Genomic DNA, 10,813 nt, shown 5'->3' with positions numbered 1-10,813 from the left:
GGCTAGGATCCCATGAGCAGTGCAGGTGAACTCCTTCCCAGAGAGCCAAGCCCACTGTGTGTACCCTTGAGCTTGGCAGCTCCTTTTTTCCTTCTGCTACACAAGTTCCCAATTAAATGGCAAATTCTCTTATTTTTTATTGCAAGTCCAACCTCAAATTTTCAAAAAGGCAAATCCATCCTTAGTTGTCCTGGAAGAGATGGTTCTTAGTCTTCAGTTGGAAGAGATGGCTCTTATTCTCTTGGCTTCATGTATGTCATGGTCAGTGGGCGCCCAGCTCTTCTGGCCCTGGCCCTGTTCACTTTGCTGATGCTTTGTGCTGAGACGAGCACCCTCTCAGTGAGCCCAGGCAGGAGGAAGGAGAAGGTCTTGTTCCGCTCCTCAGAAGAGCACTTCGGAGCGCAAATGGAGAGAAAGAGATTAGCTCTTTGACCTCCCAAGCTGCTGCTCTGCTTTTAGGACTTTTGCAATCTGAAGAGAAAGAAAGCGCTCCAGGCACATGAGAAGCCCAAAGTCAGGCACTGAGAGAGAAAGCAAATCAGCACCGTGACCTACCTCGGCTCCCAAAATGATGGCTTTGGGATTATGAAGAGCTAACAGTTTTGGACTCCTGATGAGAGAAACTTCTAGAGAAATCATTTTTTTTTTTATGCAGGAAAAGTTATAAGGCACTGAGACAACACAAAAGATGCACTTCAGTTTAAGAAAACCCAACTAAAAAAAAAAAACAAACAAAAAAAACCCCTGGACTTTGAAGTTGGATGTGAAGAGTATACTGAATACAAATTTAATGTTTACAGTCTGGGTTTTGGGAACACCTCTCTGGTACCGTCGGGTTGATCATGAGCAAATGGCTTCATCCATCTGGGCTTTGAGTTTTCCCTTTAGATCCCCATGATACATTTCAGTTCTTGCTTTCATTTCCAGCAGTGTGCATTTGCAGTCTGAAATGCTTCTTGTTTTATTCATCGATGTCCTGTCATCTGTTATCCTAGAGTACGCAGAGCATCATTTCTCAGGATGCTGACGGCTCGTCTGAGCCAGGGGTGGTATGGGGGAAGGCGGAGTAACTAAGGCGCTTTATGCTAAATCATCCAGTGCTTTAGGCCTTCAAATAGGCCAGAGTCATGTCTAGTGCTGGCATCACGTGACTAAAGCTGGGAAGTGCCCGCAGTGAGGACCCTCAAGGTGGCAGCAAGAACTTTCTTTTGCACATGGACTTGTTCATGTGAAAATCACACTTCTGATACCGCCATCAAATCAGGACTTGTGTCTGTCAGTGTTTCAAAAACCTCTGGATGATGGGAGGCCGACACTTGCTTACTAGCAAGGATCTGAAAGTGGTTTGAAATCACTGGAACACATTTTTCAAGATGTTCTGCCTTTTGGGAGATCCTGCAAACAGTAAATAACACCAGAACTAACTGTGCCAAGCAAACATACTCTCACAATTTAAATTGAATTGTCAGCTTTGTGTGACAAAAGTTTAAAATTATGTGTTGCATGAAGAATAAATTTACCCTATTATTTGAGTCAAAATTAAATTAAAGACTAGTTGCACTTACTTTTTAATAGGCTTTTTACATTGTTATGGGATGTCCCTTAGTCATTTCTACCCAAGCCATATTTCTTTAAAGTGAGTAATATACATTTGCTATCTCTAGTGTCCTTGACATTGCCAAAGCACACCATATTTCTTCAATATAACTTTCTTTCCTGGTAATAACAGTTGATCCATCTTAATATTGCTAAAGTTTGGGCTTTCAGATTCGTATGAACAATGATCTATTTCCACACAGTTTCACTCTCTTTGTTTAATTTTTGGTGACTCTGGCCACAATAGCAAATGCTACAGATACTGCTTCTCCTGTGGTCCAACAAACCCTCTAGAGTAGGGTGGCCAGGTAAAAGAAAGGACTGGGTGTTTCTTTTCTTATTTGCTAGGTCTGACAATCCTACAGCAGAGCCCTTCTAACATCCTCAGACCTCCTGTCTATACCGGCCTCTGCTTCCACCCTCTGTCTCCTCTCATTATCCCCCTTCTACTTGCTCCAGGCTTTCAGATCCCACAGGGCCCCCCTACTGGTCTCCCCTGAGCTGTTGCTTATGTGCTTACTGCTGTGCCTCCCCCCGACCCCCCATCTTGAAGTGCTGAATTTATAAGCAGGGTAGTCGCCACTGTAGAGTCTCGTCTCTAGCCTTGGATAGCTCAGCTTTCCTCTTAGCTTAAGTTCACCCTTGTGGCAATTTCTCCTATGTCTGTCATGTCCATGTGCTTGGCCCTTTACTGAGTGTGGCAAGAGGAAATTACCTTGGCCCAACGCATCTTTTATTCATAATGATGGATGACCAAAGCATCAGGCTGAAAGTAAAGAGAATTAAAAAGCCATCACTCTGGGGGTGGGTTGCTACCATAAAGGAACTTCTTAATGTGAAAATCATGTTTGCAATACCACAACCAAATTGTCCTGTGTGTCTGCAGGCCCTCCAGACAGAGGCCATGGGCTCTGCTTTCTTATTACCGAGTCACTGTTTCATTAAATGAGTTGGACTCAATAGAGTACAAGCAGAAAGCAATTACTTTTTTGTGTGTTAAGTTGAACGCTTCTGCTTTGCTCCTGGATGAAATCCGAGGCAGGTCTTACAGAATTACCAAATAGCCTCATTTCTCAGATAATAAAAATGTCCAGCTTAATTCAAAATTGAAATTTGTCATACAATTTAAACCCTTTTCTCCCCACCAGGTTGGACCTGATACAAGATTGGGAGCCAAGAGTGGGATAGCCACTGGTTGCTTCAACCTCTCATTCTGGCTCCCCCAGAACTGGAGAAGGGTGGGAAGAAGAAAGACACAAAAAAGGGCTCTCCTGGTTGTCACCATGAGTTTGGTGTTAGGCTGATTCTTTCTCCTGCGCAGCACTCTTCTGCGTTTGTTGGAGTCTTCCTCTGACATCTCACTAAACATCGTGGGAATCTCCAACCTGCAATTCTAAAGCTGGGCACTGTGGCTCGTGCTTGTAATCCCAGCACTTTGAGAGGCCGAGGTGGAGGATCACTTGAGCCCAGGAGTTTGAGACCAGCCTGGGCGATATAGTGAGACCATGTTTCTTTTCTTTTCCTTTCTTTTCTTTTTTCTTTTCTTTTCTTTTCTTTTCTTTTTTTTTTTTTTTTAGACAGAGTCTTGCTTAGTCGCCCAGGCTGGAGTGCAATGGCGCAATCTCGGCTTGCTGCAAGCTCCACCTCCCGGGTTCATGCCATTCTCCTGCCTCAGCCTCCCAAGTAGCTGGGATTACAGGCGCCCGCCACCACACCCAGCTAATTTTTTTTTTGTATTTTTAGTAGAGATAGGGTTTCACCACGTTAGCCAGGATGGTAGTGAGACCCTGTTTCAACAAAAAAATCTATAAATTACCCAGACGCAGTGGTGAGCACCTGTAGTCTCAGCTACTTGGGAGGTTGAGGTGGGAGGATCACTTGAAACCAGGAGTTGGAGGCTCCAGTGAGCTATGATTGCACCAGTGCACTCCAGCCTGGGTGACAGAGTGAGACCCTGTCTCTAAAAAATAAATAAATAAATGTTTTAAAAATAAATGAAACAGGGAAAGTATCCATCTGCCCACTCGCCTGCCCACCCCTGCAGCCCCTGGTATTCTCCTCTCTCCGTGGGGGTGCCTTCATTTCTCAAGCCCTGTCTCTTCTCTGCTCCCTGGCAAGGGAGGCTCCAATCACAATCTTCTCTTTGGGCTTTACCAGTCTCTGTACCCACCAGTTCTGAGCCACACAGGAAATCTTTCTGAGTGATCTCGGAGGCCTCTCTTGCTTTGTCTAGAGTGAGGAGGAAATACCCACGCCGCTTCCTCCATGCAGGCGGCTAGGGTGCAGGTGGTGGGAATGCCCAGCTTCCACCAATGCTCTTCAGACCAATCCTTGCCACTGGTTGCTTCAACCTCCTCCTAAATTCCTAGTCTTCTCTTTTACGTCGTTGAAGGAGATGACCAGAACAAGTTTTGGGCCACCCCTACAAAGATGATCTAGAATCCCCTTGAGGTAGTTTTCAGCTTTGGGGGCCTCACCCAAATTTCAACACAGAAGAGTATCATCTTAATTACAGTTACTGTTTCCTTAAACAACTTCTATAGCATTGAAAAGTCGCTTTTGGATGGAGAGCTTCTAAAATGTAATCACGCTAAATTTTGACTTGTTTTACTCTTAAGTTTATTTCTCGGGAGAGAGAGGAAGCGACACAAAGGATGCTGTTCTGAACCTAATATAAGTGCTTTGAAGGGAACAGAAGACATAATTAGATATGCATCTCATATTTTAAGAAAGGAGATATCGGCTGGGTGTGGTGGCTCACGCCTGTAATCCCAGCACTTTGGGAGGCCGAGGTGGGCGGATCACAAGGTCAGGAGATTGAGACCATCCTGGCTAACACCATGAAACCCCGTCTCTACTAAAAATACAAAAAATTAGCTGGGTGTCGTGGTGGGCACCTGTAGTCCCAGCTGCTAGGGAGGCTGAGACAGAAGAATGGCGTAAACCCGGGAGGTGGAGCTTGCAGTGAGCTGAGATTGAGCCCCTGCACTCCAGCCTGGGTGACAGAGCGAGACTCCATCTCAAAATATATATATATATATATCAAAGGGTGAAGGGTGCATTTCAAATGCACCCACAGGGAGAAACTAAAAGGGAAGATGGGGTATGAGGCACTCAGAAATGCAGAATTACAACAAATATTCTAATAAAAAAGCTAAAGGAGCAGGTCTCTGGGAAAAGCCATGCGGTTGTATGTGCTGTTGAGGTGGGTGCTCTCAGCCCATGCGCATGAGCTAGAAAAAGCAGAGCACAGCCAGAGACACAAGCGAAGGGGCAACCGGAGCCTGGAAGGAAGGCGAAACGAGAGCCCAGGCCCAGGAGCAGCTGAAGCCTGCAAGACAGGACAGACGGCACAGTAGTTGGTGTTCAATGAAATAACTCCACTCTGCGCCAGGCTCTGTCCTGAGCCTTCCATTTGAACTTGTTTGATCATCACAGTACCTTGATGATATTATTATCCTTATTTTACAGGTGAAGAAATGGAGGCACAGGCTGGGCACAGTGGCTCATGTCTGTAATCCCAGCACTTTGTGAGGCCGAGGAAGGTGGATCACCTGAGGTCAGGAGGTCGAGACCAGCCTGACTAACGTGGTGAAACCCCGTCTCTACTAAAAAAAAAAATACAAAAAGTAGCTTGGCATGGTGGCAAGCGCCTGTAATCCCAGCTACTTGGGAGGCGGAGGCAGGAGAATCGCTTGAACCCAGAAAGCGGAGGTTGCAGTGAGCTGAGATCACACCATTGCACTCCAGCCTGGGTGACAGAGCGAGACTCTGTCTCAAAAAAAAAAGAAAAAGAAAAAAAAGAAATGGAGGCGCAGAGAATTAAAGTATCTTGTCCAAAGTTGGGCAGCTGGGAAGAGGCTAAGCCAGAATTCAAACCGAGGACCTCAGGCCTCAGAGACTGCCCTTAACTATTGCCTCGCTGCTTCTCTGTGCATTGGTCCATTCTGATCTCTACCAGGTCTCTGAGCCTCTGAGAGCATGGCTTATGCTTTGCTTAACTCTGTAATCGCAGCATTTAGCTCCATGCCTGGCGTGTGGCACACACTTCAAGTTGGTGGAGTTGAACAAGTGGGTCTGGTGGAATGAGACTCCTCCTGTGTCTTATTTTTGCCAAAGCCTCCAAACTGAGGGTCATGGGTGATACGTGCCCTCCATATTCTGAAGGGAAAGGTCGGCCACGGTCACCTTGAATCTATACAGAGTGGAACACATGGGTCCGGAACACGTGGGTCCAGCAACCACCTATGCCTCTGACGAGGCTAGCGGCTCTTGGAAGAGAAGAAAGATGTCTTCGAAGGGCATGTACAGAACTAGAGAGGGCAGCGTTGCCTTTCTTCTCCTCCCTGCCTCCAGCCCCACTAAAGGTAAGTGAAGAAAGGCGTTGGAGAACCACCAGGTGGGGGCTGTTTGCTGGAAGGGGAAGCTGGCACTCGCTTGCTGGCCAAGTGCGGGCTGAGCTGCCCACACTCGTGAGCCTCCCCCAGGCTGTGACTGCACAGGGCACGGGAGGGTCCCTGGGAGAGCTTGAAATGTGGCCCTTGGGTTTGAGGGTCCTGGAACTGGGGCCTGAAGCAGCCCAAAGGCAGAGAACTGGCTGAAGCCCCCACTAGGCAGGGAGAGAAGAGCGGGCAGCCGTGGGGGTGCCCTGTAATCCCCAGTTTAAAAAAGACCAGAGCCAAGTGGGATGCCTGCCAGAGGGGAAGGAGCCTGGGAGCAGACTGCAAGCAGGGAGAGCTCAGAGGCACCCTAAGAAATAATCTAAAAGCCCATGGCCTTTGTTGAGGATGGTGTCCTCATGCACAGCCACATAGATCTGAGAGAGTTGTTTGTCAGGAGGTAGGGAGCTGTCCCTAAAGAATCCACAAAAGGGTCCCATGGGAAATTTCCAATATGTGTACATAGGCAATGAGAGAAAGCATTACACAGCTCAGAGCAAACCACAGTTGGCTGAACCACAGGTCCCTGGACCAAACCAGGAGCAGGAGAGAGTAGGTTAGAGGCAGGAAATGTGGTTGGGGGAGAGAAGGGAAAAACTTCTATTGGATGAGAAAGTGAAGTTTTGGTTTAGATTATACTGGACTGGCTGATATCTGAAAGTTGACCAGACCTCTTTAAGTTCTGCCCAAGACGTCACCAAGCTGTGGTGAAGGGACAGCTCAGTCAGCTCTCTAGAGGCCATGGTGGAGAAACACAAGGCTATTTCCTGATGTGGCCGAGCACACCAGCCTTTTCTGTCACCGAGTGCACAAGGAAGCCGCAGGCAGGTGGGTGGGTAGCAGAATGTTAACAGGTAACTGCATTTCCCCAGTTCTAAGACACAATTTTCTTTAAAGAGAACATTTTGATGTTTCTGAAATTCAGTGCCCTATAAATCTAAGTTCACGTGTATTATTTTTCCTCCAAAGACATTTTTACAATTTATGCTGTCTTAAAATATATCACATCTTAGGATGGAGACTAGTTTGTAATGACAGAGCTGATGAGAGGCTTTATGTTTCTTAAAGTGCTCTCGCTGGCATTATTGCAGGTTGAATGTCACTCTCTGACCTTCCTTGTTCTTGTCCAGCCTGGGTAGGAAAAGGCCAGAATAGGAGTGAGCAGGGTTGGCCTGAGGTTGTGGGGTAGAAAGCACAGGGTACTCACGCCCAAGTTCTTGGCCGAGGATGTCCAGGAACCACAAGATTACCCAAGATTTTGAGTTCCAGTGGTGAGGTAGGGCCAAGAATATAATCTGAAGTACAAGGTTGGCAATATAGGATATGAAAGTGAGTGAATCAGGAGAGATTTGTAAAGAAAGATACAAGGGAAGGAAGGTAGGAAGTGAGGAAGAAAGGAAGGAAGGAAGGGAGGGAGGGAGGGAAGTAGGAAGGGGAGGGTAACTGCCTTCAGTTGAATTCATGGAGAGAAAGAGAACTGTTAAGGGGACTAAGAGGATACAGAGAGTCACAACTACATAAACTTAGACAAAGGAAGGATTTTATACATGAGAAAATTGAATCCTATGAAACGTGTACAAGCAATGTGTACAAGGTTACACGACTAGTAAACAACAGAATTAATCAACTTCAGTTTTTCTTCAATTTTCTCCCCTAATGAGAAAAAAAAAGTGTCCATAATGAAAGGGGTAAAACAAAGATGCTTAGAAAGAAAATACAAATTCATATGGCTAAAAAAAAATAGTAAGAAAACATCTAGGCTGGGGGTGGTGGCTCAGACCTGTAATCTCAACACTTTGGGAGGCTGAGGCAGGAGGATGGCTTGAGCTCAGGAGTTAGAGACTGCCGTGAGCCATGATTGTGCCATGGCACTGTAGCCTGGGCAACAGAGAAAGACCCCATCTCTAAAATAAAAAATAAAAAAAAAAAAAAGAATCTGAGAGTCCACAAAAGCAAATAGTAACTTCATTTTTTTTTTTTTTTTTTTTTTTTTTTTTTTGAGACGGAGTCTCACGCTGTTGCCCAGGCTGGAGTGCAGTGGCGCGATCTCGGCTCACTGCAAGCTCCGCCTCCCGGGTTCCCGCCATTCTCCTGCCTCAGCCTCCTGAGTAGCTGGGACTACAGGCGCCCGCCACCGCGCCCGGCTAAATTTTTTGTATTTTTAGTAGAGACGGGGTTTCACTGTGGTCTCGATCTCCTGACCTTGTGATCCGCCCGCCTCGGCCTCCCAAAGTGCTGGGATTACAGGCTTGAGCCACCGCGCCCGGCCGGAACTTCATTTTTTTATGGGTGCAATATTAATCTCATTTTCTTCGTAGTGTTAGTATCCTAGCACATTAAGGGAATTCATAGAACAAAGCAAATTTGATAAAGTTCCTTAAAAACAGGGAGAAATACACAAGTTAAATAAAATACAGTTTGGAAAATTCCTAAGTGATTAAAAACTCACACCCAAAGAGAATAAGCTGTACTGTGAATGAATATTAATAAGTCATTGTCCAAAGGAAATGAACATTTATTTATTTCTCATTCTTTTCACTGCCATTAAAGTTCTTATTAATGATTCAAAGCAATAGAAAAAAAAATCCTGGTGGAATTATCTAACATTTTTGCCACGACCGTGGTTATTCGAGTTAGTAACATGTGTATGACCTTTATTTGTGGGTGAGAATAACTTGGTTCCTTGTTTGTGAAGAACAGTGGTTAGTAGAACATTTTTATTTAAACCTTAAGTCCTGTTAGGTGATGAGAGCAGGTGTTTCATGCTGCAGGTACTACCTTTTTCTCTTCCAGCTCTTCCGGTGGTATATTATGGATAATGCTTCATAGTCATAAAATTCTGACAATATTCAAGATGTCACTTAATCACTCTCCGTGTCACAATCAATCATCCCCTCTAGCTAAACATACTGGGTTCTTTCAAGCCATAATATGTTGTGGCACTTAGACCTTTAACCTTCTGTCTATCCGTGAACATGGCCTGGTTTACCAGTGTTGCTCTTAAGATGTGACACCTAATTATCAACTCCAATTCTCCAGATAAGGTTCCTTAAAAACAGGTAGAAATACACAAGTTGTATTAAAAGCACTTAAAAGCACAAGATGATGATGTCCAGCCTTGATCTAGAAACTCTTCTTCTATTAAAACAGTCTGAAATCGTACCATTTCTGTAGTATGTGCTTCATACATCTGGCACTGACTGAGTTTGTAAGCTGAAGCTCTCCAGTCTTTTTCACTTGAACTGCTATTAAAACAAGTGTTCCCCATCTTGTCCCTACTGATTTCCTAGAAATAGAATGGCTAGAAATTAATTTCTGTTGCATTTAACTTCTTAATTTTAGTTTAACACACCAGCTAAAAATTTTTTAACTTAAATGTATCATTGGTATATTAGTTTAGCACAAGTCATCTTCATTCATTCAACAAAATCTTGAGTACCTACAATACACTGGATATGTCATAAGCAATAAATCTTTAAGATATGAGGTTCAAATATTTATAATCCACCATAGAACCAATATATTTGAGAAGAAATAACCAAGGAATTCTATATAGCTGGAACCTATTCCATACCTGCAGCACGTTTCTCTCACAGCATCAGTGCATCAGGGAAGGCAGTGGAGCTTCCCCTGGCTTTCTGCCAATTCAGCTCCCAATTCTGCTTGCTTCAGATGTGATTAGATTCACATTTTCTTCGTAGTCTAAACAAGCTCTTCTTTTCTCTTTACCCTCAGAAATTAGATCTTCAAATGTTTTCAGTCCTGTAAGATTCCCTGGATTTACATGTCAACTCTCATCCCTCTGATGTTGGTGGCTTGAACTTTTCCCCCTTCCACGAATTCATCACTTCTACATAGGAAACAGTCGGGTATTTATCTGGGGCATGGTAGCAAGAGTAAATTTCTCCGAATGAGAACTGGTTTTTCCTAAAAACATCTGTGTGAGAGAAAGTCAGTCATGCTACTTCTCCAAGCCTCGGCTTCGTTCTTTGTCAACAGAATGTCATGATGACAGGCTTAACAGAATCATTGACTTGTCCTGTGTGCTAGGGCATTACAGTTTACTGGTTTGGGATGCTCCTGTAGAGGGCCCTCCTTGTGACAATGAAAATTCTTGGTTTTGCAATAAGGACAGGGAAGAGAAAGCTTGGTAGAAGAGTTCTGCTGGCTACAGTGAAGTTCTGGCTTTAGACTGACTCTGAACCCTGCAAAAATGGTCTGTGTACTCAGCTTTGAATCATTCATTTTGAAAACTGTGGCCCCTTTCAGAAAAGTGTTCTTTTGAAGGAGACAGGGGGAGAAAGAAGGAGGGATACTTCAAGTGTGTATGTATGTGTATAATCCACATAAAGAAAAATTATTAAAGTTGAACATGTAGTTATACAGAGAACATTTGTATAACCACTGAGAGATCGCTTTGTAAAATAGAATTTAGTTTTAGAGTACTTTTATTTATTTATTCATTCTTTCATTTATTAGAGATGGGGTCTTGCTCTGTCACCCAGGTTGGAGTGCAGTGGCATGATTATGGTTCACCATAACCTTGAACTTTTAGGCTCAAGATATCCTTCTACCTCAGCCTCCCAAGTAGCTGGAACTACAGGCACATTCCACCATGCCTGACTTATTTCTTTTTTTTTTTTTTGTGGAGATGGGGTCTCGCTATGTTGCCCAGACTGGTCTCAAACTCCTGGCCTCAAGCGATCTTTCTACCTTGGCCTTCCAAAGTGTTGGAATTACAGGCATGAGCTACCACACCTTCCCTGAGTAGCTTTAGA

Source organism: Macaca nemestrina, chromosome 8 (genome assembly GCF_043159975.1).
Source record: "Macaca nemestrina isolate mMacNem1 chromosome 8, mMacNem.hap1, whole genome shotgun sequence".
Taxonomy (NCBI): domain Eukaryota; kingdom Metazoa; phylum Chordata; class Mammalia; order Primates; family Cercopithecidae; genus Macaca; species Macaca nemestrina.
This window is presented reverse-complemented; position numbering follows the sequence as displayed.